Raw genomic sequence first — 25,479 nt, 5'->3', positions numbered from 1 at the left:
TTTCAAAGCAGCAAAAATCACACAGAACCAAAGTGAAAACAAGAGGAGCCTGACTTCTCAGGGACAATTGTGGGGAGAGAAGACTGACCCTAGACTTCTTTCTAGGGTCCCTGGAAGTCCCAGGGACCTGGCTTGTTTACACGTTGGGAACCCGCCAACCACAGCCATGGTGTCCTTGTCCTGACAGAGGGGATTTGTGACCCCAGGTGGGGGGTCTGGGTACTGTGTGAGTCTCACACGATCTGCATGGGTCAGGATCATGTATACAGAGAGACCACACACAGACAACTAGGAAAAAGGGAAAAATACACGTGCGCTTCACTTGTGTTTAGAAATTAATGCTTTACGGTGTTCACTTTATACAGGCCTGTGCCTGTCTGCCTCTTTACCCCCGAGAGGTTCACCCTCCCTGGGGCTCCTGGGGATTCCTCAGGTGTCTACCTGGTAATTATTCCAATTCACCAGCACAAGCATAGTGGTAAGGGAGGCAGGTTCACCTGGTGAGTTGATTGCAGGGTACATGGATCAGACAAAAGGCCAATGGGCAGCAGGTGAGGTCGCTGCTGTGATCTCCTTCTGGTTGACCATCCCTCCTCAGGAGAGACTAGACCCGGCCCTCGTCTCCCAGCCCTGCGTCTGGTGTGTGTTTTCTCAACACCTCAGTGGAACAAGAAAGGACCTAGCCTGCCAGAACCAAGGTAGTGTGTTCAACATTATCATGACAGCTGTAGAAACAGTTAATATCACACAGAACCAAAGGGAAGAGAGGAGGACTTCTCTGGGACAGTGTGGGGAGAGGAGACCGACCTTACACTTCTTTCTACCATCCCAGGGGGTTATAGGAACACACTTGCTTCCACTTTAGGGGCCCAATTGGCAGAGACCTGGTGACCTAACCAAGGGCCATGGGACCCCAAGTCTGGGGATTCTGTGGGCTCACCCCCATGCGCATGGGTCAGGTTCCTGTACCCGGAGACCCTGTATCTGCTCTTTACCTGCAGTGTGTCCTGTCTCCTCAGAGATTCCCAATTTCTGAATTGAGGGTGTTGCCCTGATTAACCTGTGGTCCTTTTTCTTCTCTTCACCTTGTCGCATTCACATGAGGTCAGGCACCTTTGAGTGGGTTGCTGCTCTGTGTTCTGCTGAGTGAAAACCTTTGGAGGTGTCATATTAATATCATAGTATATCACATGTCTAATTCATAGGTCACCACTGTCTGGTTTCCCCTTCACCAAGCTCAGGTAATTTAATTTTTATTTTACAGTGGAGTAGAGTTGATTTCCACTGTCTTGTTGGTACAGGAACTTGATTTGATTCTACATAGAAGTATATCTATTCTTTTTCCAGTTTTTTCCTTATATAGGTTATTACAGTTTTTTCTGTAGAGTCCCCTGTTCTATTCAGTAGGGCCTATTTGATTATCAATTTGATAAATATTAGTGTTTATAGCAAACACACACACACACACAGAAGGCAATGGCAACCCACTCCAGTACTCTTGCCTGGAAAATCCTATGGATGGAGGAGCCTGGTGGGCTGCAGTCCATGGGATCGCTAAGAGTCGGACACAACTGATCGACTTCACTTTCACTTTTCACTTTCATGCATTGGAGAAGGAAATGGCAACCCACTCCAGTATTCTTGCCTGGAGACTCCTAGGGACAGGGGAGCCTGGTGGGCTGCCGTCTCTGGAATCACACAGAGTCGGACACGACTGAAGCGATTTAGCAGCAGCGGCAGTGTTTATATATTAATCAAAACTCTTAATTTATCCCTCCCTTTTAACTATCTTTTGATAATCAGAATTTGGTTTTCTCAGTCTGTGAGTCCATTTTTGTTTTGTACATTAGTTCATTGGGATGAATTTATAGATTCCACCTGTGTGTGATATCTTAGGATATTCGTCTTTTTCTCTTTGGCTTGCTTCACTTGGGATGAAAACTTCTCAGTCCATCCATGCAGCTGCCAGTGTCTTATTTCATTCTCTTTAATGGCTGAGTAGTATTCCAGTGTATAGATAGACCACGTAGTCTTCATTTTTCTGTCAGTGGACATTTTGGTGGATTCTGCATCTTTGGTATTGTAAATAGTGCTAGCCTGAAAACAGGGGTGCACGTGTCATTTCGCTGAATGAATTTCAATGATGAATTTCTCCAGATCTAAACCTAGGAGTGGGATTGTAGCATCATGTGATACCTGTATGTTTAGTGTTCAAGGAAACTGCATGCTGTTTGCAATAGTGGCTTCACCAGTTACATTCCCACAAAGATTGTGGGAAGATTCCCTTTTCTGTACATCCTCTGTAGTATTTATTCTTTGTAGAGCTTTTTTTTTAATTTCATTTTTTTTTAATTCTAAATATAAATTCATTTATTTTAATTGGAGGTTAATTACTTTACAATATTGTATTGGTTTTGCCATACATCAACATGAATCCACCACAGGTATACACGTATTCCCAATCCTGAACCCCACTCCCACCCCCCTCCACGTACCACCATCCCTCTGGGTCGTCCCAGTGCACCAGCCCCAAGCATCCAGTATCATGCATCAAACCTGGACTGGCGATTCGTTTCATATATGATATTATACATGTTTCAATGCCATTCTCCCAAATCATCCCACCCTTTCCCTCTCCCACAGAGTCCAAAAGACTGTTCTATACCTCTATGTCTCTTTTGCTGTCTCGCATACAGGGTTATCATTACCATCTTTCTAAATTCCATATATATGCATTAGTATACTGTATTGGTGTTTTTCTTTCTGGCTTCACTCTGTATAATCAGCTCCAGTTTCATCCACCTCACTAGAACTGATTCAAATGTATTCTATTTAATGGCCAAGTAATACTCCATTGTGTATATGTACCACAGCTTTCTTATCCCTTCATCTGCTGATGGACATCTAGGTTTCTTCCATGTCCTGGCTATTCTAAACAGTGCTGCGATGAACATCAGGGTACACGTGTCTGTCTCAATTCTGGTTTCCTCGGTGTGTATGCCCAGCAGTGGGATTGCTGGATCATAAGGCAGTTCTATTTCCAGTTTTTTAAGGAATCTCCATACTGTTCTCCATAGTGGCTGTACTTTTGTAGAGCTTTTTGATGATGGCAACTGTGACCAGTGTGAGGTGATACTTCATTGTAGTTTTGATTGGCATTGACTTAATAATTGCTGATGTGGAGTATCTTTCCATGTGCTTTTGTTATTTTACACCTTGTATGTAAAATTTACCTCTTAAATCTGCTTTCCTGAAAGTTGGCCCTGTATGGAATTCTTTTCCAATGATTTATCCCAGGACATTTCTTGAGGGCGGATGTCATTTACAGCCCTGTCAGACTTGTGACTGTTAAGAACCCTTCAGCACCTTTTTTATGGTATATATATTAATCTTAACCAGCTAATGGCTCTCTGCCCCTGAAACTTTCTTCTTTTGTAACCATAAGTTTCTTTTTTAAGTCTCTGAGGTTGATTCTCTTTTGTAAAAAGTTCATTTGTATCCATTTTCAGGTTCCACCTGAAATGATATCCTGTGACACCTGTCTTTCCCTGTCTCAATTAGTATGATCATCTCTAGTTTCTTCCCTGTAACTGGAAATGGCATTATTTCATCCCTCTTTATTTCTGAGTAATATTGCGTTATGTATACATACCACATCTTCTGCATCCATCCATCTGTCCTTGTACACTTAAGTTGCTTCCCTGTATCTGCTATTGTACCCAGTACTGCCATGATCACTGGGGTGCAGGTGTCTTTTAAAGGTTTGGGTTTCACTGGATCTGTGCCTAGGTATAGAATTGCTGGGTCACTTGGTACCTCTGTGTTTAGTGTTTTAAAGAACCTCCATAATGTTCTCCCTAGTGGATGTAGCTGTGTACATTCCTATCCACGGTGGGAGGGTTTTCTTCTCTCTCCATCTTCTGCAGAATTTATTGTTGTAGATTTTTGCGAGATAGTGATTCTGATTGATGTGAGGTAATACCTAATGGGACAACTGACTTGCCTTTCGGGTAAGTACCTAGTGATATAAGAATCTTTTCTTGTTCTTTATGACCATCTCCATGCCTTCTGTGGAGAAATGTATATTTAGATCTTTGGCCAATTTTTTATTGGATTGTTTGTTTTTTATACTGAGCTGTATGAAATGTTTGTATATGTAAAGTCCCTGTGTCTATCTTCATTTACACGAATTGTGTCCATTCTTGGTTGTCTTTTTTTCTTTCACTGATGGTTTCCTTTGTTGTACAAATGTTTTTAACCTCTGTTAGGTCCCACTTGTTTATTTTTGTTTTATATGTCCTGATTCTTAGATGTGGATCAAAAAAGATCTTACTGCATTTTATGTCAGAGTGTGTTCTGCTTTTTTTCCTCCAGAGTTCCATAGAATCTGTCCATTTATTTAGACCTTTAATTTTTTTGCAGTTTGTTTTTGTGTATGGTGTTAGGTTGTAGTCTAATTTCATTCTCATTTTCATGCTAAGGACCTGCCCTGTGTCCTCCACCGTGGCTGCTCCCAATTTCCATTCCCCGCATCAGTGTGGGAGGGTTCCCTTTGCTCTATACCCTCTCCAACATTTATTGTTTACAGAGTTTCTGCCTCTGGCCATTGTGACCTGTGTGAGGTGATAACCTCGTTGAAGTTTTGATTTGCAGTTCTCTTGGATTTAGTGATCTTGACATCTTTTCATGTGATTTTTTTAAAACAGTGTGTTAAACTTTCTTATTCAAATTGGCTTGTTGAATGACTTCCCTGTTTTGAATGTTTTTCTGATGACCTCCCCTAGGATATTTCTTGAGGGCAGGTGTTTTTTAACCTAAGCCCCTCAAGCCTTATGCCTATGAGCATTGGTTTTACGGTTGTTGTTATGGGAAATGGCCACAAGGTGGCAGCATGTCTTTATGCCCAACTCTGGTTACTGGGGGAACCAGAGCCTTGGGGAAAGCACTGTTCCTGGATTGTTAGAGTGGAATGTGACAGAAGAAAGACCCAAGGCTTGTGTCCCATTCCTTCTTCCTTCCCTATCCCTGTCTCCTGGACACATCCCAGTTCCTGCAACACCATTTTGTGGAGCATGCTTTCACCCATAGCTTGGGCAACCCTAAGGAAGGAGGTTGGAGGTGGAATTCCACCACCAGGAGACAGGAGCCCATGGGGCTTTTCAAAGCTCTTTCAGCCCAGAGGCTCCACATCCTTTGGGTGCAGTAGGCGTAGTTTCACTGCAGGAGGACCCTCCTGGATCTGGAGGTTGTGGGCCCCTGCAGAGGGGAGCAGGCATGCCAGGTCCAAGGGGCAGAGCTCATTGGCTGGCACATCCTTCCCAGCTCTGTCAGCCCCATGACAGTCCATCCTTGGGAACCAAGTCTGCCCAGGCTTCAGGGATGTGACAGCAGCCCAAGTCACCGAAGCCTGAGGGGAATAGATTTGACATTCACTCTTTGTAATTTGTATTTTGTATTGGTATGTAGGTGACTTACAATGTTGTAGGGTCTGTCTGTTTTTGTTTTAGGTGGACAGCAACATGATTCACTTATGCATAGATGTGTACATGTCCTTTTTTGGGTTCTCTTCCCATATAGTTTATTATGCAATGTTGATCTTGGGTCCCCCTTGGTTTTTATAAAGAGTAATGTGTATACACTCATCAACACCTGCTCATTCTTACCACCCACCACCTTTCCCTTTTGGTAAACATAAGGTGCTTTGCTATGTTGCAAGGCCGTTTCTATTTGGTAAAGTTCATTTGTATCCATTTTTAGAATTCAGCACTAAGTGATATCGTATGATACTTGTCTTTCTTTCTCTCATTTCACTTCCTATGATCCCCTTATTGCTGGACATGGCATGATGTCACGCTTTTATGGCTGAGTAATAATGCGCTGTGTGCGTGTACCCCATCTTGTTTACCCATTCATCTGTCCTTATCCACTGAGGTTGCTTCCAGGTCTCAGCTATTGTACATGGTGCCGCCATGAACGTAGCATGCACCTGTCTTTAAAATTATGATTTTCTCTGAATTTATGCCCAAGAATGGGATTGCCAGGTCCTATGGTGCTTCTCTGTTTAGTTTTTAATGAGCCTTTGTTTTGTTCTCCTTCATAGATTTACTGACTTTCATTCCCACCAACAGGGAGAAGGGTTCTTTTTCCTCCATACCCTCTCCAGCATTTATTTTTGTAGATTTTTTTATGCTGACCATTCTGACCCATGTGAGGCAATAACACATTGTATTTCTGATCCACAGTTCTCTAATACTTACAGGTGCTGAGCATCTTTTCATGTGCTTCCTGGCCACCTCTGTGTCTTCTTTGGAGAAATGCCCATTTAAATCTTGTGCCCCTATTTGATTGGGTTGTTTCTTTGATATTGAGGTGCATAAGCTGTTTGTACATTTGGAAGATAAATTCTTTGTGGGTGTCTTTGCAAATATTAGTTTAATTATGAGGATCGTCTTTTTGTTATGTTTCCATTTCCTTTGCTGTTACAACGCTTTTAAGGGTAGTTAGGTCCCATTAATTTATTTTTGTTTTATTCTTCATGATTCTAAGACATGGGTCAGAAAAGGACTTGCTGCATTTTATGTCAAAGTATATTCTGCTCCTTTCCTCAAGAGTTTCATTATATCCATCCTTTTATTTAGGTCTTTAATCTATTTGGAGTTTATTTTTATGTATGCATCAAGGGGTATTCTAATTGCATTCTCATTCTCATTTCTTTAAGAACCTGCACACCATTCTCCATAGTCTATTACTAATTTAATTACATTTTCACTAACAGTGTAGGAGGGTTTCCTTTTTTCCACACTTTTTCTAGCATTTATTGTTTGTCGACTTTTGGGCAATGGCAATTGTGAATCATATGAGGAAATACCTCATTAGAGTTTTGATTTGCATTTCTCTAATATTTAGCGATGGTGACATATTTTAATGTGATTTTTTTAAGGGTGTGAGTTAAACTTACCACCTTAAATTGGCCACTTGAACACCTGCTTTGTGTTGAATTCTTTTTGGATGTCCACTCCTAAGACCTCAAGTGTATGTGTTTTTCCTTACAGAGCTTGAATCCTTGTGAATATTAAATGCCCAACAGCCTAACTTTTCATCATGTAATCACAGAAAATGGCCACAAGGTGGCAGCACTTCCTCATGCCACACTTTTTTTTTTTTTAACCTGTAATTTCGTTACTATTTTATATTGGAATAGAGTCGATTTCTGATGTGGTATTTGTTTCCGGTGTACAAGAATTCAATTTAGTAATATATGGATATTTATTCATTCTCTTTAAAGTTCTTTTTGCGTATAGGTGATTACAGTGTTCAATAAACTTCCCTCTGCTTTTCAGCAGTTAATTTTTGATCATCTTTTTGATTATGTATTAATATGTATATGTTAACTCCAAACTCCTCATTTCTCATGCCTGTATCTGGAGGCTCTGCAGAGGGCAAAAGCACTCCAGGTTCTTTGTGGAGGCACACTGCCTGCCACATGCTCGGAGCTCCCTCAGCCCCAGGACACTCCAGCCTTGGGACTCAAGCCAGTCAGGCTCCAGGGATGTGACCACAGCCTAGGTCACTATGGCCTGAGGGGAATAGAGTCAGCATCTCTCTTTATTTTTCTTTTTAATGTTGTTATCCTATAATTTGAACTGGAGTAAATAGATGAATTACAATCGTGTGGGTCATTTTTTTTCTTTTTCCTTTTCAATCTAGGATAACTTGATTCACTTCTACATAGATGTATATGCATTATTTTTCAGTTTTTCTATGTGTAGGTAATCACATAGTGTTGCACACGTTTTCTTGTGTTACATAGTAGGTCCTGGTGACTTTATAAATAGTAGTGTGCATATATTAGTCTGAAGCAGCTCGCTTCTCCCTCACCCATAGCTTTCTATGTTGGAGAGCAGTTGTTTCTTTTCTAAGTCTGTGAGGCTGTCTCTATTTTAAAAAGAAGTTCATTTTCATCCATTTTTCTATTACATCTAGAAGTGATATCATATGATGCTTGTCTGTCCCTGTTTCCCTTATTTCACTTTGAATGATCATCTCTAATTTCTTTTCTGTGACTGGACTTGGCTTTATCTCCTACCTCTTTATAGCTGAGAAATATTGCATTGTGTATATGTACCCTATCGTTTGTATCCATTCATCTGAAATTTCTACAATTACCTTGCTTCTCAGACTTGGCTGTTGCATCTTTGGCCATGATTGCAGGAGTGTCTTTTACATTTTTTTATTTTCTCTGGATTTATGCCCATGCATGGGATTCCTGGGTCCTAAAATACTTCTGTGTTATTTTTCAAATGAACCTCCATACTGTTCTCCCTACTGGATGAACCTATGTACATTGCGATCAACAGCTCAGGAGGGTTTCCTTGTCTCTACACCCTCTCCAGCATTTATTCATTTCTAAATAATTTTATTTAATCATTTGTCTTTGATTGCACTGGGCCTTGGTTGCAGAAATCCAGCTCTCTCTATCTGCAGTGAGCGGGGGCTACTCTCTAGTTTCACTGTCAGAATGAGGCTTCTCACTGTGGTGGCTTCTGGTTGCAGAACACGGGCTCTAGAGCACCAGGCTCCAGAAGCTGCAGTGGGAGGCCTCAGAAGCTGTAGTTCAGGGGCTCTAGAGCGCAGGCTCAGCAGCTGTGGCACATGTGGGCTTAGTGGCCCCACTGATGTGGAATCTTCTGAGACTATGGTTCCAAACTGTGTCTCCTGCATTGGCAGGCACATTCTTAACGCTGCACCACCAGGGAAGTCCTAGCATTTATTCTTTAAGATGTTTTAAGGTGACCATTCTGACTAATGTGAGTGCTTAGCTCCTTGGATTTTGATTTGTGTTTTCCTAATAATGAGTGATGCTGAGCACATTTTCATGTGCTGGGAGGGATTGGGGGCAGGAGGAGAAGGGGAAGACAGAGGATGAGATGGCAGAATGGCATCACTGACTCAATGGACGTGAGTCTCAGTGAACTCCGGGAGTTGGTGATGGACAGGGAGGCCTGGCGTGCTGCGATTCATGGGGTCGCAAAGAGTCAGACACGACTGAGCGACTGATCTGATCTGATCTGAAGTGCAATCTATAGACATTCCTGAGAGAATTAACCATTTTAATCTTTGGCCCATTTTGCTCTTGGTTATATGTATGTTGATATTAAGCTGTACAAGTTGTTTGTATGTTTTGGAGATGAATCCCTTGTGGATATCTCCTTTGCCAAATATTTTTTCCTATTCTGAGGATTGTCCTTGTCTTTCCTTGAGGGATTCCTTTAGGCATGCAAATGCTTTTAAGGTTAATTCAGTCCCACTCTCTGATTTGTGGTTTATTTTTCATTATTCTAAGAGGTGGACCCATAAAGAATTTGCTGCATTTTATGTCAGATTGTGTCCTGTTTATATTTTTCTCAGTAATTTCATAGTATCCATCATTACATTTGGATATTTATGCTCTCTGGGGTTTGTGTTTGGTGTTAGGATGTTTTCTAACTTCATTCTCATTTTCATGGTTGAAGGAATCCTCACGGTGTCCTCCAGAGTGGCTGTTCCCCATTTACTTCCCAAGCATCAGTGGAGGAGGGTTACCTTATCTGCACATCTTCTCCAGCACTGACTGTTTGCAGAGTGTTTGACAATGGCCATTCCTCCTGGTGTGATGTGATACCTCATTGTAGTTTGGAATTGTATTTCTCTAATGTTAGTGATGTTGACATCTTTTCATGTGATTTTTTTAGAGTGTGACTTAAACTTACATCTTGAAATTGGCTTCTTTAACGCCTGCCTTGTTTCGGATTCTTTTTCGATGACAACCCCAAGGACAGTCCTGGAGTACGAGTGTTTTTTACTTACAGCCCCTGGATCCTTGTGAATATTAAATTCCTGGGGCACCGCTCTTAGTGGTGTTGTTACATAGAATAGCCACAAGGCGACAGCACTACCTCATGCCACATTTTTTTCTCCCCTGTAAATTCCTTGTTATTTTCTATGGGCTTAGAGTGGATTTCTGATGTTGTGTTTGTTTTAGGTGTGCAGGAACTCGATTCAGTTATACATAGATGTTTATCTATTCTCTTTAGGGTTCTTTTTCTCATATAGATGATTACAGTTTCAGTAAACTTTCCTAAGCTATTCAGTAGGTACTTTTTATCATCTATTTGATATATACTAGCATGTATATGTTAATTCTAATCTCTTAATTTCTCCTGCCTGTCTCTGGAGGTTGAGGTCTCTCCAGAGGCAACAGGCACTCCAGGTCCATTTTGGAGACACACTGCCTGCTACATGCTCCCAGCTCCCTCAGCCCCAGGACACTCCAGCCGTGGGACCCAAACCAGTCAGGCTCCGTGGATATGGCACCAGCCCAGCTCAGTATGTCCTAAGGAGAATAGAATCAGAATTTCTTTTTTGATTTTTCTGTTTTCATTCCATCATTTGAACTGGAGTATACAGTAAATTACAATCTTGTGGGTGTATTGTTTTTTCCTTTTCTTTCTACCCCAAATTGTTTCACTTTTACATAGATATATATATGATTTGTTGGGGTTTTTCTTTACAGGTTAATACAGAGTGTGGTAAGTGTCCTTGTGTTACACGGTGGGTCCTGGTCACTTATTTTATCGGTAGCAGTGTGCATATCTTAGTCTGAAGCAGCTCATTTCTCCATGCCCCACATCTTTATATCTTGGTGACCAGAAGTTTCTTTTCTAAGTTTGTAAGCCTGTGTCTCCAGGCAATAACTTCATCTGTATCCATCTTTAGTTTTTAGCTAGAAGTGATATCATGTGATACTTGTCTTTCCTTGTCTTCCTCACTTCACTTGGAATGATCATCTCTACTTTCATTCCTGAGGCTGGACTTGGCGTTATCTCCTACTTCTTTATGATTGAGAAATATTCTGTTGTGTACATGGACCCCATTGTCTGTATCCATTTGTCTGTGCTTCTATAATTAGATTGCTTTCCTGTCTTGGCTGTTGTAGCTAGTGGGGCCGAAATCACAGGTTAGGTGTCTATTAAAATTTTGGTTGTCTCAACCTGGCTGTCTTGACTCCAGCCCAGTCCAGACATGAGACTCAAGCCTGCTCAGGCTCCAGGAATGGGAGAGCAGCCCAACTCAGGGAGGTCGTGGGGAATAAACTAGGCACTGCTTTTCTATTCCTTTTCCTCAGTCTCATGCCTGTGCTGTCTTGGAGCATAGTCAACTTGCGGTTTTGGGCTTGTCTTCAGCTGATTCACTTACGACATATACATACAGCTTATCTGATCTTATTTGGATTCTGTTGCCATAGAGGTTATTGCAGAAGGTTGAGCAAAGTACCCTGTGCTGACCATGAGGTCCTTCCTGAGTATCTATTAGAGATACAGATTTCTGTGTATATTTGGCAAGAAGGAAGGAAGGAAAGAGATAATCCTTCTGGATTATATATTACAGATACAGATTACCGTGTATATGTTAGCCCTGACGTCCTGACATCACTTTTTCTTGGAAACTTCTGATTGTGTCAAATTTTGAGTCACTTTTTGTGTTGTAAATTTGTTCCTTTGTATCTCTTTTTGTATTTTGCCTACAAGGGACATCATATGCTATTGTCTTTCTCCATCTGACTAATTTTGCTTAGTCTGTGATCCTCCAAGGTCAATCCTTGTGACAATTAGTGGTATAATTTCAGTGGCCATTTTTCATGACTGAGTAACAGTCCATTGTATGTAGGTACACATCTTCTTTAACCTTTAATCCATCGGGTGACATCTGGCTGGTTCTGTGTCTTGGCTCTGGAAGCAGTGCTGTAGTGAATGATGGGGTGCCTGAGCCTTTTTCACTGACAGTTTTCTCAGGATACAGGCCCAGGTGTGGGTATGTCAGACCATGGGCTGAGCTCTTTTGAGATTTTAGCTTCTGGCCTGAGGAGACTGTCCTTTCTAGGGGCTGTTTCCAGTGTCCATTCACACTGACCATGTAGGGGGGTTTCCTCTCCGCCTGGCTCTCTTCCCTGTTTATTGTTTGTAGACTTGTGAGGATGACCATTCTGACAGGTGGGGATTGACTTCGTCTTGTCTTTTAGATTAGCATTCCTCCTGAAATAATTAGGAATGTTGAGCATCTTGTCCTGTGGCCGTTTGGGGATTTTTCTTTTCTGTAAAGGATGTGAGGAAAGTTTACCTGTTGTAATTGACTTCTTGAGAGTTGGTTGTGTTTGGAATTTATTTCTGCAATAACCATCCCAGCACCTTTCCTGAGGGCAGCTGTCATTAACAGCCCACAGATCTTGTGAACTGGAGGGCTAGTAAGCGCCAGTGTTTAAGTTGTAGTTACAGGAAATGTCCACAAGGAGGCAGCACTTTTTCATGTCCACTCTGGTTCCACCTGCAACCAGAGCCTTAGGGAAAGTTGGCTTCTTGGGCTGTGAATTAAAGTGGAATGTGCCTGAGCAAACGCCCAACAGCTCATATCTCACTATTTCTTTCCTCTGAAGCTTCACCCCTCCCTTCTAGCCTCATGCCAACCTGGGGCACTGCTCTCTGCTGAGGTGCCCAGGAGGCTGCTCTCTCAGGAAGGAGTCTTAAGCTGGGGACCCCAGCACCAGGAGACCTGGGGTCTGGGTGATTTTCCATGTTCCTCCAAGTCAGAGCATCGGTCCATTAGGATTCAGGTTCACTAGGGATTCTGGCCCCAGCCAGGGCAAACCAGACAGCACAGGTTTAAGAAGGGTATCTAAAATGGGCACCCTGCTCAGTTGTCTCCACCCCACCCCAGTCCAGCCCTGGAACCCAAGCCTACTCAGGTGCCAGGATTCGGATAGCATCCTAAGTCAAGCGGGTCGCAGGGAATAAATTAGGCATTACTTTTCTCTCCTTTAATTTCATGTCGATGCTATGTTGAAATCTAGTTGGTTTGCAGTTTTGTCCTTGTCTGCAGTCTACAATGGATTGATCCTGTATATATCCAGGACATATACATACAGGCTTTAGTATTTTTATTTATTCTTTTGCCATAGAGGTTATTGAATAAAGTTGAGTAAACTTCTCTGTGCTGAACATCAAATCCCTGTGGGACATTTATTAGAGTACAGTTTTTTTTTTTTTTGTACACGTGCAAGGAACGAAGGAAAGAGATAGTTCTTGTGGATTATCTATTACAGCTATAGATATCTTTGTATATATTAAAGATAAATATTTCTCTGAATACATGCTTGGAAGGAAGAAATGAAGGAAGGACAGAAGGTGGAAGATAATCCTTGTGGATTAGCTAATACACATACATATTTCTGTGGTTATGTTAGAGATCCTGGAGAAGGAAATGGCAACCCACTCCAGTATACTTGCCTGGGAGATGCCATGGGCAGAGGAGCCTGGGGGGCTACAGTCCATGGGGTTTGCGAAGTGTCATACACAACCCAGCGAACACACAGCAACAATGTTAGACATACACATTTCAGTACATATGTGGAAGGGAGGAGATAATCCTTGTGGATTATCTATTACAGATATAGATTTCTATGTTTAGGGTAGTAGCAACCTCCTAATTCATTCCTAGCACTTTCCTTTTTTTTTTTTTTTTCGTGGGGGGGATTCTTTGTGTTTGAATCTCAAAGTCTCTTTTTATGTTGTAAATTACTTCCTCTGTATCTCTCTTCAATTTCACTCTCAAGGGATACCATCTGCTATTTTCTTCCTCTGTTTTTGACTTCACTTAGTGTATTTTCCTCCAAGATCCGTCCTTTGGGGACTGTTGGCCTAATTTCATTTCAGTGGTGGTTTTTCATGTCTGAGTAAATTCCATTGTGTATATGTACCACATTTCTTTAAGATTTAATCTGTCGAGGGACATTTTCTTGGGTCTGTGTCTTGGCTATTGGAATTAGCACTGCAGTGAATGTTGGGTGCGTGTGTCATTTGAATGATGGGTTTTTGTAATATAGGCCCAGGTGTCGGTATTAAAATCCTAGGCTTAGCTCTCTTGAAATTCTTTTTGGCCTTTGGAGGCTGTCTTTTCTAGGGGCTGTTGCCAATGTCCATTCCTAGAGAATTTGTAGGGGGGTTCCGTCATCTCCCTGCTCTCTCCACCATTTACTGTTTGCAGACAGTCAGGATGACCATTCTGTCAGATGAGATTTGATTTCTTGTTTTCGTTTTGATTGACATTCTTCTTGTAATAATCAGGGATGTTGAGTATCTTGTCTTGTGGCCGTTTTTTGCTTTTTTTCCCTTGAAGGATATGAAGGAAAATTTGCCTGTTTCAATTGATTTCTTGTAAATCGGTGGTGTTTAGAATTTATTTCTGCAATACCTGTGGCAGGACCTTTCCTGAGGGCAGCTGCCATTAAGAACCCCACAGGCCTTGTGAATTGGAGGTGCCAGTAAGCACTGGTGGGCAATTTGTAGTTACAGGAAATTTCCACAAGGTGGCAGCACTTCTTCATGCCCAACTCTGGTTCCACCTGCAACCAAGCCTTAGGGAAAGTTGGCTTCCTGGGCTGTGAATTGGAGTGGAATGTGTCTGAGCAAACTCCCAAGGGCTTGTGTCTCACTACTTCTTTCCTCTGAAGCTTCACCCCTCCACGCTAGGCTATTCAGTACCTGGGACATCACTCCCTAGTGAAGGCCTATGAGGCTGCACTCTCAGGAAGGAGTCTTGAGCTGGACCCCAGTACCAGGGGCCCTGGATACTTGGTGACTTCACCTCTTGTCCTCGAGGCCAGAGGGTTGGGCCACCATCATTTGGGTGCACTAGGAGTTCTGGTCCTAGTCAGGGCAAATCAGACAGTACAGGATTGAGACAGATCTCAATGAAGGGCACCCTGTCGTGCTGTGTTGACCCCACCCCAGTCCAGCCCTAGGACTCAAACCTAATCACGTTCCTGGGATCAAATAGCATCCTGAGTCCCGCAGGTGTGAGGGCATAAACTAGGCATTACTTTTCTTTCCTTTTCTTTAATCTCCTGCCAACGCTATGTTGAAGTCTAGTTGATCTACTGTTTTGTGCTTGTCTTCAGTGTGTTGCTGGCCAAAAGCTTGGCCTTTCTGTCCACCGAAGCTGAATGAAAAATATGGAGACAGAGTTTGGGGAAATAGAAAGGTGGCTTTAATTCTCAGCGGGCAGAGAGCGGAACACAGTAGTCTCATGCCTCAAGAACTGTGCCCCCGCTCCATGAGGGACAAAGGTATTAGGATCTTGATTTCTTCCTCGTGCATTTTTTCATCAACTAAAAAATATAGTCACAACCTGAAAATAGAGAGTTATTTTCTTCCCAACCCAGGGATTGAACCTGGGTCTCCCGCATTGCAGGCAGACGCTTTACCATCTGAGCCACCAGGGAAGCCTTAGATATTTTTTATCAGGATATAATTTTTTATATCTCTGTGTAGATGTTAACATCTCTAGGTAGATAGATATTTATATCTCTCAGTAGGTATAAATAGATATTCCATAAAATTAAAACTTCCATAAAAATGTTTAGGACTTCAAACCCAGGAGACAGCATCTCAGTAGCTCTGAGAAAACTGCTCCAAGGAGGCAGAGGGTAAGTCAGGCTATATTCAGGTTTGCAACACAGGGAGCAGGCAGTCTGCACATCAAAGATCAGGTATCAGGTTAAGGAATTCAGCGTTGTGTGTGTGGGGAGGTGCAGCTTCAGGCTCACTGAGTTCACTCGTTTCCAGCGACCTCAGCCATCAGGGCCAGTCCTGTCTCCTTGCTCACCTTGCTTCCTGCACCTACAGCCCCTCAGCAGTCACCGGGGCGGGGGCAGCATCCCCTGGATCACAATTTGGGGAGCCTTCATTCACATTTGGAGAAGGCAATGGCACCCAACTCCAGTACTCTCGCCTGGAAAATCTCGTGGGTGGAGGAGACTGGTAGGCTGTAGTCCATATGGTCGCTATCGGGCACGACTGAGCAACTTCACTTTCACTTTTCACTTTCACGCATTAGAGAAGGAAATGGCAACCCACTCCAGTGTTCTTGCCTGGAGAATCCCAGGGATGGCGGAGCCTGGTGGGCTGCCATCTATGGGGTTGCACAGAGTTGGACACGACTGAAGTGACTTAGCAGTAGCAGTAGCATTCACATTTGGGGGCCAGAAATCACTGATGGTGGTAACATTTCTTGTTCATTAATGAACATTTCTTGTTCATTAATATGGCAGAATGTTTTTGAACTGCGGTATTGGAGAAAACTCTTTCTCCAGGGAAGATCCCCTGGAGAAGAAAATGGCAACCCATTCCAATACTCTTGAGAGTCCCTTGGACTGCAAGGAATTCAGTACTCTTGCCTGGAAAATGCCATGGATGGAAGAGCCTGGTAGTCTACTGTCCATGTGGTCCCAAAGAGTCAGCCATGACTGAGTGACTTCTCTTTCTTTCACTTCAAAAAATATCTGTGTACATATCTCTTTATATTCTTGGTGAGGTGTGTTTTTCAGTCTACTTAAGAGTGTGCCTGAAAAACTATGGACAGAGGTCTGTAATATTGTACAGAGGTGGCAAACAAAACCATCCCAAAGAAAAAGAAAAGCAAGAAGGCAAAGTGGTTATCTGAGGAGGCTTTACAAATAGCAGAAGAACAAAGAGAAGTGAAAAGCAAAGGAGAGAGGGAAAGGTACATCTAATTAAATGCAGAGTTCCAAAGAACAGCTAGTAGAGACAAGAAGGCCTTCTTCAATGAACAGTGCTGAATAGAAGGAAATAAACAAACAAACGGGAAAAGACTAGAGATCTCTTCAGGAAAATTGGAAACATCAAGGGAGTATTCCGCCCAAAGATGGGCACAAGAAAGGATAAAAAATGGTAGTAGTAGACCTAGTAGACACTGAAGAGATAAAGGAGAGATGGAAAGAATACACAGAAGAACTGTGTAAAAAAGATCTTGATGAACTGGATTACTACGATGGTGTAGTTAGTCACCCAGAGCCAGACATTCTGGAGTGTGAAGTCAAGTGTGAAGTAGGCCTTAAGAAGCACTGCTGTTGATGAAGCTAGTGGATGCAATGAAATTCCAGCAAAATGATTCAAATTCCTAAAGGATGACGCCATCAAAGTTTTGCATTCATTATGTCAGCAAGTCTGGAAGATCCAGCAGTGGCCACAGGACTGAAAAAGGTTAATCCTCATCCCATTTCCCAAGGGTAGTACCAAAGAATGTGCTAACCATCGGACAATTGCACTCATCTCCCATGCTAATAAGATCATGCTTAAAATCTTGCTTGCTCGGCTTCAGCATTGTTTGATCCAAGAACTTTGAGATGTACAAGTTGGGTTTAGAAATGAAGAGAAACTAGAGATCAAATTGCCAACATTTGCTGGATTGTAGAGAAAGCAAGGGAATTTCAGGGAAACATCTATCTCTGTTTCACTGACTACATTAAAGCCTTTGTGTGGATCATGACAAACTGTGGAAAACTCTTAAAGAGTTGGGAATACCAGAGCATCTTACCTGTCTTCTGAGAAACCTGTGTGCAGGTCAAGAAGCAACAATTAGAACCCCATATGGAACGACTGACTGGTTCAAGATCGAGAAAGGAGAACAACAACGCTGTCTGCTGTCACCATGTTTGCTTAACCTGTACTCTGAGCACATCATGGGAAAGGCCGGGCTGGATGAGTTACAAGCTGGCATTGAGATAGGCGGGAGAAACATCAACAACAACAGATAGGTGGATGATACCACTCTAATGGCAGAATGTGAAGAAGACCTAAGGAGCTTCTTAATGAGAGTGAAGGAGGAAAGTGAAAGAGCCGGCTTAAGACTAAATATTAAAAAAAACTAAGATCGTGGCTCCTGGCCCTATTACTGCATGGCAAATAGAAGGGAAAATGTGGAAGTAGTGCCAGATTTCCACTTCTTGGGCTCCAAAATCACTGTGGATAGCGACTGCAGCCATGAAATCAGAAGATGATTGCTTTGGCAGGAAAATGATGACTAACCTAGACAGTGTGTTGAAAAGTAGAGACATTAACTCTGCCGACAGAGGTCCATAGAGTCAAGGCTATGGTCTTCCCAGAGGTCACATATGGTTGTGAGAGCTGGACTATAAAGAAGGCAGAATGCCAAAGAATTGATGCCTTTGAACTGTGGTGTTAGAGAAGACTCTTGAAAGCCCCTTAGACAGCAAAGAGATCAAACTAGTCAATCTTAAAGAAGATCAACCCTGAATATTCACTGAAAGGGCTGAAGCTGAAGCTCCAGGATTTTGGTTATTTGAAACAAACAGATGACTCATTGGAAAAGTCCCTAATGCTGGGAAAGATTGAGGGTAGAAGGAGAAGAGGGCATCAGAGGATGAGACAGCTGGATGGCATCACTGATGCAATGAACATGAACTTGGGCAAACTCTGGGAGATGGTGAGGGACAGGAAGGAGTGGTGTGCTGCAGTCCATGGGGTTGCAAAGAGACAAGGCTGGGCGACTGAACAACAACACTGCATATAAGTTAAATAAGCAGGGTGACAATAAATAGCCTTGACGTACTCCTTTCCCAGTTGGAACCAGTCCATTGTTCAGTTCTAACTGTTGCTTCCTGACTTGCATCCAGGGTTCTCAGGAGGCAGGTTAAGGTGGTCTAGTATTCCCATCTCTTTAAGAATTTTCCACAGTGTGTTTTGAGCCACACAATGAAAGGCTTTCATTGTTTGAAAATGTTTATGAGTTTTAAATTTTATGAAAGTTTAAAATTTTATGGTACAAAAATATGTACCTCTATTTTCATATATGAGATATGTACCTATATTGTCATATAAGAGATATATACCTCTATTTTCATGTATGAAATATATATAGAATACTACTCAGCAAAATAAAGGTGGGAGATTTTTTAAAATAGAAGATTCCATTAGGAAACTAATTTTGATAAGAATTTTTAAAAATCACATAAAGTATTTTTCCCCTTAATTTTTTTTTTACAAAGAATTATTCAGTCAAATGAATCTAATTACAGGACAATTTATTTGTAAACTTAAGTTCCTCTCTCAATGTTCTTTGACAATATATTTTATTTTTATTATTTTTGATGCCTACATATTGATTTCAGTTTGTAATGCCCTATAAATGGAAATCAGTTAGCAATCTTCTAGTTTCAAATTAAGACTTTTGTATGTATTAAGATGTAAGACAGTATACTTGAATTAGAAGGGTTATCTTCAGTCTCTAAAAGCATTACTCAAAAGACACGGTGATTTTCATTATGGTCCCCGGACTGGTATTTGCAAATTGACTAAATCAGAAGGTCTGAAACTGCAATCTGACAATTTGGGTTCATAAACCCTCCAGGTGATTCTGAAGCACACCAAAGTTTGAGAACTATAGAAGTCCCAGTGAAACACATTTTACCGAGCCCAAGTTGTAAGAATTAGTATCGTTATAAGTTATAGTAAAATTTAAATTCCTTTGGTTAAAGAACAATAGCAAAGGATTCTACTCTTCAAATATATATACTTATATTTTCATATAGGAAATATATACCTAGGTTTTCATATGTGAGATACATACTGAATACTACTCAGCTATAAAAAAGATTAAAATAATGGGTTTTCAGCAATATAACCCTAGACATTATGATAGTAAGTGATGTAAGTCAGAAAGACAAAGAGAAATACCGTGTGTTATCACTTCTATGTGAAATCTAAAACATGACACCAGTGAGCTTATCCATGAAACAGAAACAGACTCACAGATACAGAGAACTAGAGGTGCCAGGGGGGGAGAGGGAGGTGGGAGGGGCAAGACCGGTGTCGGGACAGAGACAGAAACTGCTAGGTATACAGTCAGTAAGCTACAGGGATATATTCTACAGCACAAGGAAATATAGACTCTATTTGTAGTAACTTTGAATGGAGTATAATCCATAAAAATAGTGATTCACTCTGTTGTACACCCCAAACTAATATAGTGTTGTAAATAAACTGTACTTCAACTTAAAAAAAATTGTTGATGGCTATCTGCACAAAATAATCAAAAAAATTAGTAAAATAAAAATGGGAAATTTTTAAAAATAGAGATTCCATCAAGAAACTAATTTTAATGAGAAATTTCCTTAGGCTCATGGTGTAACCCCATGTCCTGGTGTAACTTGAAAACATATATTTTGCTATTAGAGGGCTGTTAATCCTGCAGAATCCTAAAATGTCATTAACAACTCACCTAGTCATACAGAAAGAGGTCAAGCTGTATCACCAGGGCAAACTGTTACACCTCAATTGGAATGGTCAGTCTGAGGCCTGAGATGTGGGAAATGTCAGCTGACAAGGTGGTCTCACCATGTGCCCCCTGGGCAGTGACTGAATTTGCTCAAGGAACAGTATTTATTGGGAAGCAGACCTTGGTCCCAACACAAGACTTCCCTTTATGGGGAGCATGCAGGTCTCTAAAACTGCTCAAAGATGCATGTGTGTGTGTGTTAGTCACTCAGTTGTGTCCAACTCTTTGCAACCCCATAGACTGTAGCACGCCAGGCTTCCCCGTTCATCACCAACTCCTGGAACTTGCTCATGTCCATTGAGTTGGTGATGCCATCCAACCATCTCATCCTCTGTCATCCCCTTCTCCTCCTGCCCTCAATCTTTCCAGGGTCAGGACCTTTTCCAATGAGTCAGTTCTTCACGTCAGGTGGCCAAAGTATTGGAGTTTCAGCTTCAGCATCAGTCCTTCCAATATATATTCAGGACCTATCTTCTTTAGGATGGACTGGTTGGATCTCCTTGCAGTCCAAGGGACTCTCAAGAGTCTTCTCCAACACTTCAGTTTAAAAGCATCAATTCTTCAGCGCTCAGCTTTCTTCATGGTCCAACTCTCACATCTATACAGGACTACTGGAAAAAACATAGCTTTGACTAGACGGACAGACCGTTGCCAGCAAAGTAATGCCTCTGCTTTTTAATATGCTGTCTAGGTTTGTCACAGCTTTTCTTCCAAGGAGAAAGTGTCTTTTAATTTCATGGCTGCAGTCACCATATGATCCAGCAATCCTACTCCAAAGCATACATTCAGACAAAGCTTTAATTTGAAAAGATACATGCAATATTCTAAAAGAATTTGTCCATACAAGTTGCATATCTGACAGGAAACCTTTACCCTCACATCTGAGGTATCAAATTTGTCTTCACATATTGCCTGCTATATGTAGACACTTGGTTCACACTCTATGTAACCACATACTGTCATGAAAGTGAAGTCGCTCAGTCATGTCCAACTCTTTGTGACCCCATGGACTGCAGCCTCGCAGACTCCTCTGTCCATGGGATTTTCCAGGCAAGAGTACTGGAGTGGGTTGCCACTGCCTTCTCCAGGGGATCTTCCCAACTCAGGGATTGAACCCGGGTCTCACACATTGCAGGCGGACGCTTTACTCTCTAAGCCACCAGGGAAACCCATAATTAAGTCCAATTTTAATTTTAGCTTTATTTTTAGGATGTTTTTTCCCCTCCAGCAGCTTAGGTGTATATTCCCTTTTCTCCAGGTCCTGTTTCCCTGGTATGACATTTCAGACTTCAAAAATGTTACCTGTTGATATGAATATCAATTTCAATCTAGCTCAGTTTGAACAGAGAAGCAAAAAATCAGGGGGCCTATGTTTTCTGTACTAATAAAGAATGTATTTTTCCAGAAGATTTCCACTGTGGTCACTTCCTGCTGGAAGCCTGGGATGCTGAAATCAGGCCACTTCCTATCTGTCTTTACAGGACACTGGGCTACACTCTGAGAAGTTCCTGAATCTCTCCTGGATGCTAACCATCATGTGACCAGAGAAATTGGTAACGTTGTTTTGCCTGTTGAGATGTTTAATGACACAGATCCTTTCAGTTTCCTGATGTGGGTGAAGTGTGGAGCCCAGCAATGATTTCTTCAAGAAATGTACATCCTGACTCCCACACAAGGGTGAGCCCCCTGTTCAACAGTGAGACCCCCTGCATGTGGGTGACCTGTGCCTCCTGGGAAGCCAGCCTTAAACTAGTCTGAACCTGACCAAGTTCCGTCTACATGGTAGATTTAGACCTCTCCAAGTCTTGTCTACACTGATGCTGTTTAGATGAGACCGTGCACTTTCTGCAATGAGAACATTTAGATCTGACCTTGTACTCTCTGCACTGGGACATGGAGACCCGGGTGGAGGCCTGGCCTGGCCTCTGTCCTGGAAAACTCCACCCCTGCGTCTGAGCGTCAGTGCTCAGATGTCAGGGGTCTGGAACTGAGGTGGGCTTCTCTGGGTAACTGTGCCCTTCTCTGAGTGGGGTTCCATGGCTCTCCTGGGGTTGGGGGGGCGGTCAGTGCTGCGGTAGGGTTTGTAGTCTTTCTCCCTGCCAGGTTCACCTTCCCTGGGGTCCTTGAGACTCCTCAGGTGGGATAATTAGTATTTATTCCAATTTTCCAGCACATTCAGGTTTAATAGAGAGGCAGGTTCACCTGGTGAATTGGTTCCAGGGCAAAGAGGTCGGGCAAAAAGTCAATGGACAGCAGGTGAGGTTGCTGCTGTGATCTCCTTCCAGTCCACTCTCTCCTCCGAACAGAACAGAGCTGCCCCTCGTCTTTCAGCCCAGCTCTCCTGTTTTCTTGGAGAAGGCAATGGCAACCCACTCCAGTACTCTTGCCTGGAAAATCCCATGGATGGAGGAGCCTGGTAGGCTGCAGTCCATGGGGTCGCTAAGAGTCGGACACGACTGAGTGACTTCACTTTCACTTTTCACCTTCATGCATTGGAGGAGGAAATGGCAACCCACTCCAGTGTTCTTGCCTGGAGAATCCCAGGGACGGCGGGGCCTAGTGGGCTGCCATCTATGGGGTTGCACAGAGTCGGACATGACTGAAGCGACTTAGCAGCAGCAGCTCCTGTTTTCTCAGCATCTCAGCGGGACAAGAAAGACAGAGCCCGCCAGAACCAAGGTAGTGTGTTCACCTCTAGCATGAGCTTTCAAACCAGAAAAAAATCACACAGAACCAAAGTGAAAACAGGAGGGGCCTGACTTCTCAGAGACAACTGAGGGGAGAGGAGATGGACCCTACACTTCTTTCTAGGGTCCTAGAGGTCCCAGGGACCTGGCTTGGTTACACATTGGGGGCCCACCGACCACAGCCATGGTGTCCTGACCGAGGGGATGTGTGACCCCAGGTTGGGGGGTCAGGAGACTGTGCGAGTCTCACCTCATCTCCACGGGTCAGGATCATGTGTGTGGGGAGACCACACACACAAAGCTAAGAAAAAGGGGAGAATGTGCGCTTCACTTGTGTTTAGGAATTAATGCTTTACGGTGTTCACTTTATACAGGCCTGTGCCTGTTTTCTTCTTACGCTCTCGAGGTTCACCCTCCCTGGGGCTCCTGAAGACTTCTCAGGTGTCTCTACCTGGTAATCATTCCAATTCACCAGCACGAGCATGGTGGGAAGGGAGGCAGGTTCACCTGGTGAATTGATTGCAGGGCACACGGATCAGGCAAAAAGCCAAAGGGCAGGAGGTGACGTTGCTGCTGTTATCTCCTTCCAGTTGACCGTCCCTCCTCAGCAGAGACCAGACCTCCCCATCGTCTCCCAGCCCTGCGTCTGGCATGTTTTCTCAACACCTCAGTGGAACAAGAAAGGACAGAGCCTGCCAGAACCAAGGTAGTGTGTTCAACATTATCACGACAGCTGTAGGAACAGTTAATATCACACAGAACCAAAGGGAGGAGACGAGGACTTCTTGGGACAAGTGTGGGGAGAGGAGACCAACCCTACATTTCTTTCTATCATGCCAAGAGTTTACAAGAACCCACTTGCTTCCATCTTAGGGACCCAACCAGCAGAGACATGGTATCCTAACCAAGGGTCGTGGGATCGCAGGTGCAGGGTCTGGGGACTGTGTGGGTCTCACCCCTTCCACGTGGGTCAGGATCCTGTGTACACAGAGACCACACATCTGTTCTTCACCGGCTGTGTCCTCTGTCTCCTCAGAGATTCCCAATGTCTGAATTGAGGGTGTTGCCCTGATTAACCTGTGGTCTTTTTTCTCTTTTCATCTTGTCGTATTCACATGAGGTCAGGCACCTTTGAGTGGGTTGCTGCTCTGTGTTCTGCTGAGTGAAAATCTTTGGAGGTGTCATATTAATATCACAGCATATCACATATCCAATTCATAGGGTCATGACTGTGTGGTTTCCCCTAGACCGAGCTCAGGTCTAGTTTGTAATTGAATTGTTATTTTATATTGGGGGTAGAGTTGATTTCCGACGTTTAGTTTTAGGTGTACATGAACTTGATTCAATTATACACGGATGTATATATATTGTTTTTCTGTTTTTTTCTCATATAGGTTATTACAGTTTGTTCAGGAGACTTCCATGTTCTATTCAGTAGGTCCTTTTTCCTTATCAACTTGATATTTATTCATGTGTATATTTTCATCCCAAACCCTTAATTTATCCAACTTTTTTTTTGATAATCAGAATTTGGTTTTCTCAGGCTCTTTCTGTTATGTACATTAGTTCATTGGTATGAATTTATAGATCCCACCTGTACGTGATATCTTAGGATGTTTGTCTTTTGTCTTTGACTTACCTCACATAGAATTATTATTTCTTGGTTCATCCATGCTGCTGCCAATATGATTATTTCATTCTTTCTTGTGGCTGAGTAGTATTTTAGTGTATAGATGTACAATGTAGTCTTCATATTTGTGACAATGGACATTTTGGTGGATTTTTATGTCTTGGCTATTGTAAGTAGTGCTGCCCTGAAAATCGAGGTGCATGTGTCATTTTGAATGATGATTTTCTTTGGATCGAAGCCCAGGAATGGGATTGCAGGATCATATGATACCTCTGTGTTTAATGTTTCAAGGAACCTCCATGCTGCTTTCCCTCATGGCTTCAGCAGTTACAGTCCCACCAAGACTGTAGGAAGATTCCATTTTTGTGTATGTTCTCTATAGTATTTATTCTTTGTAGATCAATGATGGCCATTGTGACTAGCATAAGGTGATAGCTTATTGAAGTTTTGATTGGCATTGATTTAATAATTATTGATGTGGAGTATCTTCCCATGTGCTTTTATTATTTTATACCTTGCAAATACAATTTACATCTTGAAACTGGCTGCTTGAAACTTGGCCCTGTTTGGAATTCTTTTGCAATGATTTTTCCCAGGACATTTCTTGAGGGCAGGTGTCATTTAAAGCCCTGTTAGACTTGAGACTATTAAGAGCCCTTCATCACCTGTTTTATGACTTCCCTGCTGGTTCAGTGGTAAAGAATCCACCTGCAGTGCAGGAGAGTTATAGGAGACATGGGTTCAATCCCTGGGTCAGGAAGATCCCCTGGTGGAGGAAATGGAAACCCACTCCAGTATTCTTTCCTGGGAAATCCCATGGACAGAGGAGCCACACAGAGTCAGACATGATTCAGTGGCTAAACAACAATAGCACCTAACCCTAATCTGAACCAGCTAATTATTCCCTGACCCCCACCCCGACCTATCTGTTTTGGTAACCATAAGTTTCTTTTCTAAGTCTGTGAATCTGTTTCT

The 25,479-nt window shown here is 42.6% G+C and overlaps 1 long non-coding RNA gene across 4 annotated transcripts in view; it reads left to right on the top strand.

The window, feature by feature from the left end:
- The first annotated feature begins 578 nt into the window (after positions 1-578).
- The window catches only part of LOC147349562 (uncharacterized), a 46,390-nt gene continuing 21,489 nt past the window's right edge, over positions 579-25,479 (top strand). For 2 of the 4 annotated variants that reach the window (XR_015149970.1, XR_015149969.1), the window contains exons 1-3: positions 579-698; positions 21,669-21,740; positions 23,465-23,580. This is a non-coding gene — a long non-coding RNA (uncharacterized LOC147349562). Of the gene's footprint in view, positions 699-21,668; positions 22,867-23,464; positions 23,581-24,268; positions 24,391-25,479 lie in introns of those variants that run through there. The other 2 variants (XR_015149971.1, XR_015149972.1) reach the window with 2 other exon arrangements.

Source organism: Bos grunniens, chromosome 21, assembly GCF_055505025.1.
Source record: "Bos grunniens cultivar Pamir isolate PY7600 chromosome 21, Bosgru_T2T1.0, whole genome shotgun sequence".
Taxonomy (NCBI): domain Eukaryota; kingdom Metazoa; phylum Chordata; class Mammalia; order Artiodactyla; family Bovidae; genus Bos; species Bos grunniens.
The sequence above is the reverse complement of the archived record's forward strand: the minus strand, read 5'-3'. Positions and strand labels throughout refer to the sequence as shown.